The sequence below is a fragment of the Zea mays genome, chromosome 3 (genome assembly GCF_902167145.1).
Source record: "Zea mays cultivar B73 chromosome 3, Zm-B73-REFERENCE-NAM-5.0, whole genome shotgun sequence".
Classification (NCBI taxonomy): domain Eukaryota; kingdom Viridiplantae; phylum Streptophyta; class Magnoliopsida; order Poales; family Poaceae; genus Zea; species Zea mays.
The window spans coordinates 30,149,383-30,159,525 of NC_050098.1; the positions used below are offsets into that span (position 1 = coordinate 30,149,383).

General features: G+C 42.2%; 2 long non-coding RNA genes across 2 annotated transcripts; one reads left to right on the plus strand and one right to left on the minus strand.

Moving 5' to 3' along the window:
* Nucleotides 1-2,973: 2,973 nt before the first annotated feature.
* On the plus strand, nucleotides 2,974-4,667 carry LOC100277982 (uncharacterized). Its single transcript, XR_563795.4, has 2 exons — nucleotides 2,974-3,138; nucleotides 4,310-4,667. It is a non-coding gene; the product is annotated as an uncharacterized lncRNA (long non-coding RNA).
* Nucleotides 4,668-7,935: 3,268 nt separating this feature from the next.
* Nucleotides 7,936-9,923, minus strand: LOC103649911 (uncharacterized). Its single transcript, XR_563796.3, has 4 exons — nucleotides 9,841-9,923; nucleotides 9,277-9,398; nucleotides 9,150-9,202; nucleotides 7,936-8,269 (listed from the first exon to the last, which is right to left on the minus strand). It is a non-coding gene; the product is annotated as an uncharacterized lncRNA (long non-coding RNA).
* Between the last annotated feature and the right edge of the window lie 220 nt (nucleotides 9,924-10,143).

Here is a 10,143-nt window from a genome sequence, read left to right on the forward strand (position 1 = left end):
TTGTCCGTTAATAACAATAGGGTTGTCCGTATTATCAAATTGCATTCCATTCTCAACTATCTCCCAAATACTAGGATGGAGAGAGAAAAGGTGACTACGCATTTTGTGACTCCAAAAAGCGTAGTCCTCTCCATCAAAGTGTGGAGGTTTAGCAAGAGGAATAGAAAGCAAATGGGCATTGAAATTATACGGAATACGAGAATAATCAAAAGAAAAGTTTGAGTTAACCGGTTTCTTTTTCTCGTCGTAGTCGTCGTCTCTTGGGGAAGAAGAAGACTCGTCGCTGTCGTAGTAGACGATCTTCTTGATGCGCCTCTTCTTCTTCCCGTCCTTCTTCTTATGACTCGAGCCGGAATCGGTGGGCTTGTCGTCCCTCGGCTCGTTGAAGATGGACTCTTTCTCCTTATCATTGACCACCATCCTCTTTCCCTTAGGATCCATCTCTTCGAGCGATTAGTCCCTTTCGTGAAGAGAACGACTCTAATACCAATTGAGAACACCTAGAGGGGGTGAATAGGTGATCCTGTAAAATTCAACAACTAATAGCCACAAAACTTGGTTAAGTATTAGAATGGCTAAGTAGCGAGCTCTTGCGAACATACAAGTATTACAGAAAAACAATCACACAAGACACACGAGTTTATCCCATGGTTTGGCAAGTATAACACTTGCCTACCTCCACGTTGTGGCGTCCCAATGGACGAGGGTTGCACTCAACCCCTTTCAAGTGATCCAATGATCAACTTGAATACCACGGTGTTCTTCTTGCTTATCTCTTTTCCCGTTTGCGAGGAATCTCCACAAGTTGGAGTCCCTCGCCCTTATAACAAAGATCAAAGTGAAAGCACTAGAGTAAGGGTGGAAGCAACACACACAAATCCGTAGCAATACGCACACACACAGCCAAGACTTTAGCTCAAATGAATCGCAACAAGTTCACCACTAGAACGGAGCTCAAATCACTAACAAAGTCAATCAAGTGCCCGGAGACGGAGTGTGGAAGACTTAGAATGCTCAAAGTATGCTTAGGTGACTCCTCCATGTGCCTAGGGGTCCCTTTTATAGCCCCAAGGCAGCTAGGAGCCGTTGGAGGCAACTTTGGAAGGCAAATCTTGCCTTCTGTCGGGTGGCGCACCGGACAGTCCGGTGCGCCACCGGACAGTCCCTGTAGCTGTCCGGTGCGCGATCTCTTTCCTTTTCTAGCGCATCCGACCATTGCAGATATGCGGCAGTTGGCACACCGGACACTGTCCGGTGCACACCGGACAGTCCGGTGCCCCCTGTCGACCGTTGGCTCGCCCAGGCGTCGCGCGCGGATTGCGCGGCCGACCGTTGGCGCAGTCGACCGTTGGCTCACCGGACAGTCCGGTGAATTTTAGCCGTACGCCGTTGAACGTTTCCCGAGAGCGACGACTTCGCCGCAGACGACTCATCGGACAGTCCGGTGCACCACCGGGCAGTCCGGTGATTTATAGCCGTACGCCACCGTCGAGTCCCGAGAGCGGACTGTTCACCGAGACTGGTCCTGGCGCACTGGACACTGTCCGGTGCACCCAGACCGAGCAGCAGTTGGCTGTACACGGCCAACTCCTTTCTAATCCATTTTCTCCTGTTTCTAACACTTAGACACAATACATTAGTACTCAAATCAATGTACTAAGTCTAGAAACGTACTTTGTAATATGATTTGCACTTCTTCACTCTTTGGCACAAATTAGCACTCAGAGAAAATGTGTTGTGCACTTAATCACCAAAACACTTTAGAAATAGGCCCAAGGGCACATTTCCCTTTCAACGGGAGTATTGTTCATCTATTTATAGGCACAGGATGCAGCCTGCGTAAAATTACATTTATGCCCTCCATATTCACTATTGACTTAGTGACAATCTTTCGAGGACTAAATGGCATTTTCCTCCTTAAGTCGGTTCCTCTTTCTGCTATTGAGCCGAAGCTTCCCTGCGCGCAGCTTCGGCATTAGCTCAACCTTCGTTTCGATCGTGCTTTCCATATTGTGCACAACTTCATCCTGAGTCCGAAGGTTCCTGTACATATATTATGCTTGAAAAATATTGTTAATCATGTTTTTGAGGACCTTCGGAAGACGAAGACCCCAACAATGTGGTTGTAATATTTGGATTTTATGTAGTTCAAATATATGGGCCGGACTTGAGCCGCCACAGCCCAACGAAGGCACGACATGTTGTAAGGCCGAACTAGACCACTTTTCTACTCTTTGAGCTGGCACGACATTACCTAAAAAATTACGCTTTTTTGATCAAACTCGTTTAACCCAAAGCACGATATACTTAGATCGATCCGACTCGACCCAACCTAATTCCGAGCACTATCCATAGCCATAGCCATAGCCATAGGGCCTCGCGTGGGGTGGTTTGGCGTACCATATTACCATGTTAATGCTCCAATTATTATTAGTTTTGATTTGATTATTAACTGCAAAGTTCCTAGAGTCTCGAGACTGATCTTCTTTTCTTTTATATTATCTCTTTTTTTTTGTTATTTTTCTACTAGTACTACATAATTTAGGACTTGGCCGTTTCTATTTTTTTCAAATCTTCTTTTAAGAATGTATCAATTCGCATGTGTTTCATTAAGAGAGAAGTTTAAATCATTTAAGGCACGTACAGCCTAAATTACATAAATAATTCGTATCGCAAGGGATATCTAAAGGATAAATACAAAATCACAAGATATGTATTTTGGTGAAGGAACATATCTAACCCTGTTCTATAAAGTATAAGATATAGTTCCACCCATACAATCTACATAAGATCTTGTTTAGCTGAGCTGGATTTAGCCTACATGATGGTTTAATCCATGGATGTCATTCTGGACCAGATCAAATATAAGTCCACACAAACCATGGTTATATCTGTGGTTAGATCGTAATCTAATTGATCAGATGGTTTGCCTGCATGTTTATAAAGAAGGATAGCTTGCATAGTAATCGTTGCCACAGTTTAGTCCACATGTGTTTGCAAACTTAGCCCAATAAAAAAAAAACTGAATGCCGACCTGGAATTAGTCTACGACTCAATAGCCGTGGAATCCATCCCGGCCACGGTCGGAGGAAGTGACTCCGCCGCGGGCCGCCATCTTCGTCGGTGATCTTTTCTCCTGTGAGTTTGTCCTTTACTTCTTTCTCCTCTCCTCTCCCATGTCCTACGGTTTCGATTTCTTGCTGTAGTGTCCTGCCGAGGCGTGCCGGATGGCGTTCAGCCGGGCAGAGGTGAACGCTGGCGAGGTCGCGGCGCTCACCTGCAGCACTCAGAGTTGCTTAGCCGCGGCGCGCGCACGTGGTTTTGCGGCTGGGCGTAGTGAGTGGTGAAGGCGCGGCTGGCCACTCACCTTTCGAAACCCCAAATCCTCCCAGACCCAAAACGATTCAGAGATGGTTCAGAGAGTTCAGAGCACCTGAATGATTTAGCTTTGCAGTATCTTTTTTGAGATCTTTAATTAAAGATGGCATCTCTCTGAATTGAACAACTGTCTTTAGGATGGAGGGAGTACTACAAAACCACAACATCTTGTTTGTAGACAAGGAGTGCGATGCATTTATTAGGAAGAAAATGGAAGAATACTAGAGGCAAGGCACCAAGTTGGCCAGATTACCCAGGTCGATACAAATTAAAAAGGTATCCATGCAGGTCATAGTAACGAAGAAGGAATAGTATAGTAAAATGGATGTAAAGAATATCCTCTCCCCTGCCCTGACTGCTATTGCGTAAGAGTGCAGCAGCTGCCGTGCGGGGATTATTTACATGGTTTCCAACAACGGACTAGGAAACAGACATGTACTATATGTTGGGTTTAGGAGCTTAGTGAAGAGGTAGCGTGGCACCTACATGTAACGTCACAAATTAAAGGTACATCTCGCCATCAGATAGCTGAAAAAACTATCAGAATTTAAACAAAGCTCTTCAGTTGGAGGGACATAGATAGTTGTATTGTACAAGCAAACTATTTTATAACCCGGTTCTCATGTCTGTGTATCGGGTGGCCATGAGGAGCAGCACCTCTCCAGGAATTGGTCATTGGATAGCAGTATATTAGAAACTCTGAAGACCACATCTTGCTGTATCTTTGTATAGCAGTGTATTAGAACCTCTGAATTGGATACCAGCTCTCCATGAGGAGCAGCAACTCTCCACGAACCTGGTTCTCTCCGGGTGTTGTTTCTCCTAGTTCCATATCTTGTTGTGTCTTTGTATGGTTGTTGCTTCTGCAAGAGCTGTATTGTTGGTACATGTGTGAACTTTGATCACCCTATTTTTATGTATTTTTGCACAGCAAGTCAACAATCAAGGCAACGATCTACCACAAAACTTTGTTGATCTACCAGATGGCGATCAAGACAACGATCAAGAAAATGTACAAGGCAATAATCTTAGAGATGCAATAGCACAAGAAACGTGGAATGATTACCAACAACATAAAAATTAGTGGTACATTTGTTGAGCTATTTGTTCGTAGAAACTGTCTTTGTTTATTGTTGCTTCCTAATGAAAAACATGTTACAGATGAGCTTACTTTGAAGATATGGTTCCCTGTAACCACTATGCCTCCTAATTATGTCATGTTGCTGTTTATGTCATATATGTTGCTTCCTAATTAGTGGTACATTTGTTGTGGTATTGTTGCTTCCTAATTCTGTTGTGTGTGTATTGCTTACTCTGAAGATCTGGTTGGTTTGTAACTACAAGTAGGACATAGATTCTTTATTTTGTGAAATGTTTCAGTTATAGCAGGTTTTATAAACAGCGGCATTCATCGTTTTATATGCATGCAGTGCCACATTTCATAATATGTGGTGCATTGATCTTTTTATATGCATGCAACATATGAATACACATGGTGTAAGCGAACATTGAAAAATGAGTCATGTAGTATTAAATCCTAGCTCCTAGCTGTAACTGAAATACACATGGTGTAAGTGACATGGGATGGGATTCACTCCATCCCAATGTGTATTGGATTCAAGTGTGTATTAAATACTAGTATGTCGAAAAAGGCCTAAATGAGCCATGTCTTGAGGGGTCTAATGAATAAGATACAATGCTTAAAATACATCGGGTTGTATGAACGAGTTTCTTAGAAGTATCTAATACTTAGAGAACCACAACATAGTATCTAGGTTATACATACCCTTACAACGCAAAATCGGCTTCGGAGTTCAGACACATGGGACATAGGCAGTACAAACCAGACACGCAACACTTAGACAAGCACGGAATGGACGTATGGACAGAGTTTAAGAGGGTATGTTTGGATCATCTGGCAAACAGTTTGTCGGGTAGCACCGTACACTCCAAATAGGTTAGCTAATAAATTGGCTAATTGTTAGCCAGAGAGCTGGCAAATTATTTGCTCACCATTTGATCATGCTAATAGGTGCTAATAGATCATAAAAAGAGAAAAGGATGATCCCTATCCTAGTCGGTTTCTTTCATTTATCTCTTGGTTCATTGTTTGACATGCAAGGATAAACAAAATATTTACTATGTTTAGACATATATTAGCTAAGACTCCAAACATAACTTTAATAATTATTTGCCATATAATTATTTGTCGCCTTGCTGGCTAATTAATTAGCTATGAGGATCCAAACATGGTCTTAGACTACTTTGATGATATTTAATCTTGCGACCAGGTAGCCATTGTTGAAGAGGGTTAGAGCAAGACGAGAAGGGTCCGTGGCGATCCAATCGCTCCCTTCTGCTATGATTTTTCGGCTGGCTCAAGCCTGCCGCTGAAGAAAACCGACAGTCATGCAGCTAGACTCGTTAGAACCAGTTTATAATATATACTGATATTAATTATGCTACGCGTCGAAGGTATTTATGCATTGCGGTACACTACGTAAAAATCAACAAAGGTTTACATAAAATGTGAATAAAAATATCATAAACATACAAAAGATGGAAGAAGAGCCATGACTGACAATGTATCATAAAAAATATATTGACTTTGGTATAAATATGTATACAAAATATCATAAAAACAGGGCCGCCGATCCATCACCACTCGCGCCTAGAGAATTTCGTCGTCGTCGCTCTCGCCCGGAGAAGGCCGGCGCTGTTGTGGGAGGTGAGACGCCAGCGTGCGCCACTCCGGAGCGCGTGCCTCCGAGGGAGCCGACATCACATGGACGCCTCTAGGAAACTATCGACGCCACGCCTCTAGATCGGAGAGCCGCTGTCGCTACGCCTCTGGATCGAGGAACTGCAGTCGTCGTGCCACCGGATGGAAGCTACGCCTCTGGATCGGAGAGCCTTCGAATGGAAGCTATTCGGTTTTCAGTCAGCTGTTTGGTTGTAGTCTTAATGCCTTTTCTATTTCCCGTTTGGTTGTGTAGAATTGAGGCATGTCGAGGTGTACGTCCAAATGCATATGCTGGAAAGGTATATCAGCTGCAACTGTTTGTCAGCAGAACCAGCTGGTGGAGACGATCTAGAGCCTCGAGTTGTGGTTGCTTCAGGCGATTCATCTGAACCCGTCCTATACCAAGTACTAGAAAGCTCTGCTATAGCAAATATACGTGTAGCCTTTTGTCTCACAGGTATCGTCCATGCGCATTCTAGCAGGCGACGCGTCCGTCGTACGATGCTCGTGCTTTGCCGCTCCTCCACTAACGGTGTCAACCGGATTACTCCAACAACATTTTTTTCACCAAATGTGAGAATGCTAAGAACTTTGTTATATCTCATCCTTGCAGCCCTCACCCAATTAAGCAATTTTGATGAGCAGGACAACGTCCCAAACGCAATCGTGGGAGCAGCGCATGGACATGTACATGAGCCCCTTCGTACTTAGAAAAAATTGCTATTTTAGTCCTTCTAACGTGGGCTCTCTGGTATTATATGACCTTCTGTCTATGACTTGTGGGACCATTTGTGTCTATGATTTGTAGGCCTGATGGTAAAATAGAGAAGTCCACAACTGAGAGTGACAAAATAGCAAATTCCCCTCGTACTTATGGTTGCAGTGTAGTGGTAAAATAGCTAGATTAAAATAACAAAGTTTATGTATAACTAAGATCATAAATGGATTATGAAACATTTCCTCGTAACAATGTAACATATTTATACATAAGTTATTGTGGTAATATATATTCCCGTTGCAACGTACGTGCACTCACATAGTATATATATATATATATATATATATATATATATATATATATATATATATATATATATATATATATATATATATATATATATATAGAGAGAGAGAGAGAGAGAGAGAGAGAGAGAGAGAGACATAAAACTACAAAGTGGTAACGGGTGACCCTAACATCAGAAGATGAATGAGCCACTGGAGGCCCAACGCAGCCCGATTGCATTGGGCTGCTTTGAGAGCATTTAGCACCGCAGGCGAAGGTTTGCCAACGAAAAAGACCATGTAAACGAAACAAAATGGCATTAGCATCTACGTACGAGTAGGATACGATGGCTGGGCACTGGGACGGACGACACGCGCCACATGACCCGGGGCCCATGAAAGCGACACGGAACATGCATGCTAGCATAGCCGGACGGACAGGCGTCATGCGCACTGCAAAGCTAGGAGGTAGCCCGTGATCAAGCCTGCTCCCACGTCTTCTCTTTCACTGCTACTTTTTTTTACCGTGTCGTGTCGTGTCCTTTTATCGCGGTGCATCAGAGCGCAGCGCAGCCAGAGTGCCCGTTGACGACTGCCGCTGAATCCAGCTAGTCTGCATGTGCATGTGCGTTAGATAAAACTAGTGTATTGTGCGCGCCATGCGCGCATGTTGACCCGTATTTTGAAACGTGTGTGACGATATTTAAGTTGATAGAAATTGTAGTGTGAAAATGTTATACGAAGGATATTTGTTATGGAGCATATAACTACATGGACACAATCACACAAGAGCAGATTTAAGGAAACTTTGATGAACTGCAATAGCTTTTGACTAATATTGGAATGGGCATTTACATAATAAGCAAGAAGAGAGAAGAACGATTATAGGACGTGTCAAAGAAAACAAGAGGATACAAAGCAGAAAAGAGAAAAGTTTTGGTACTAACCGCAAATAACAACATGCAGTGTACCAATGTTCTCATTCTGTGTGTTTCGTTGAACCAACAGAAAAAAATGGAAAATTATCTTCCTTGAATCATGAGCACTCTGCTTACAATAGAGCATGCGAGCAGTTTCAGTCCTTATCAGTGGCTCAGTTCTTACCGGCTAACCGAGTGGTCACGGTGAGAAATACCGTCCATTAACCTGCACCAAGACATTACAACAGTTGATCAATATTAAGAATCGATCTTCTAAAATTCTCAGGTAAAGACAAAGGGTCAATTGTAATCATGTGCAGGAATAATTTAAGTCAAAAATCAGTATGTTGCTCTTGATCCATGTGGCCCAGCCCCAAACAAATTGTGAAAATAAAATGTGCTAGAATATGGAGGATTGTGGACGAAGATAGCTTTTCTCCCGAGGAACTCGGATGCTTAGCAGAGACGTCGAGGATTGTGGACGATGCTGTTACTGATGTAAAAGCGTAACTGGTAGAGCTGATTATAATTCTCTATAAAAGTTGATTCTCTTTTAGAAATGATTATGGATGAAAGTAATTATCTTTATTATAAATTTTCAAAACCATAATAAAGAATAACTTCACAGAATCATAATAGAGAGTCCTACCAAAGGAGGCATGAGACAGTAGCAATCTGCAGACAACACAGTGTATGTGATGCTTTCTCTTCATATAACTAATCTACCACAAATGAGCAAGGAACGATCCACTCTGATGTCCTAACCGACTGATAGAGTGATAGAGAACTTGACAGTTGATACTATCACTGCATCTCATTCAGTAAATGTTGTATAGGGTTGTCAGAATCAAGAATGACAGAAAATGTAAACAATAGTAAGCCTAGGAAGTGGGAAGCCCATGGATATACTACTACGTGATGTATTACAAGCCAATATGACATGTCGTTTATGTGGAAAAACAGAGGTAAAAAAGGCAGTCAATAAAGGACAAAGGAGCATTGGGCCACAATAATTTCAACTATGGAACAGTGCTAACGATATAGCAGCAGGTTTAATTATTCCCGAGACTTTGAACAATGACTGGTTTTGCATTGAACATTATTACCTTGTACATGATAAGCTATGTAGCGCATAAGACGACGGAATCTAGGAGCCCTCCTGGAAAAGCATAATCAATCATGTTAGAAATAAAGTTAGAAATCAACATTGTAGTAATACACCACAATACTTACTCATAACCATATGGGGGGAAGTACGGTGCTCCATATGATCTATAAGGGTAGCCATGGTAGGGATTATACCAGCGTGGTGGAGGCTGCCTCATCCCAAGGACATTAGTCCTCTTTAGCGCAACCTGTCCAACACAGACGAAAAGATTAAGCAGAAGTAAAAGCGCTGTTGCAAAAGCATTGAATCTCCGCAAAATAGTTATGCACCTAATCTGGCAATGCTGGATTTAGGCTACAATATTATCATACTATTTTAAAAACGGTTCATATGTCAGCAAGAGTTAGGACTAATGCATCCATATCACTCCATAATTTGTTTCTTCAAGCATTATTTAATCTTCATTTTGAAGTTCACCACATACTCGTTGTTATCATGGAAAAGAATATAATTTTAAATCTGAACTAGAATTTACAAATTTTCAGTAAATATTTTTCCTATGAGAACACATACCTTCCACTTTGCAGTAGTCTGAACCGGCTTTGTAATAAAGGAAATTGGCAGCAGTCCAAATAAAAACATGCATCCACTCACTTAATTCGAGAATTTAATTATGAACACGTACGTACTGGTGGTATTGGGCATGCACGGCTGGCAGGCATCGCTGCTCGGAGAGGCCATCACCGGGAAGGGCATCCTTGCGCAGCTGAACCTGGAGACGGGACCACATACTCATTGTTATCATGGAAAAAAATATAATTTTAAATCTTAATTGGAATTTACAAATTTTCAGTAAATATTTTTCCTATGAGAACACATACCTTTCACTTTGCAGTAGTCTGAACATTTTTTGCACAGTTTATCCCATTCGCCTCACTGATATCCTACAATACAAAGAGTAATTAAATGTACATAATTCATTTAGATGGTGC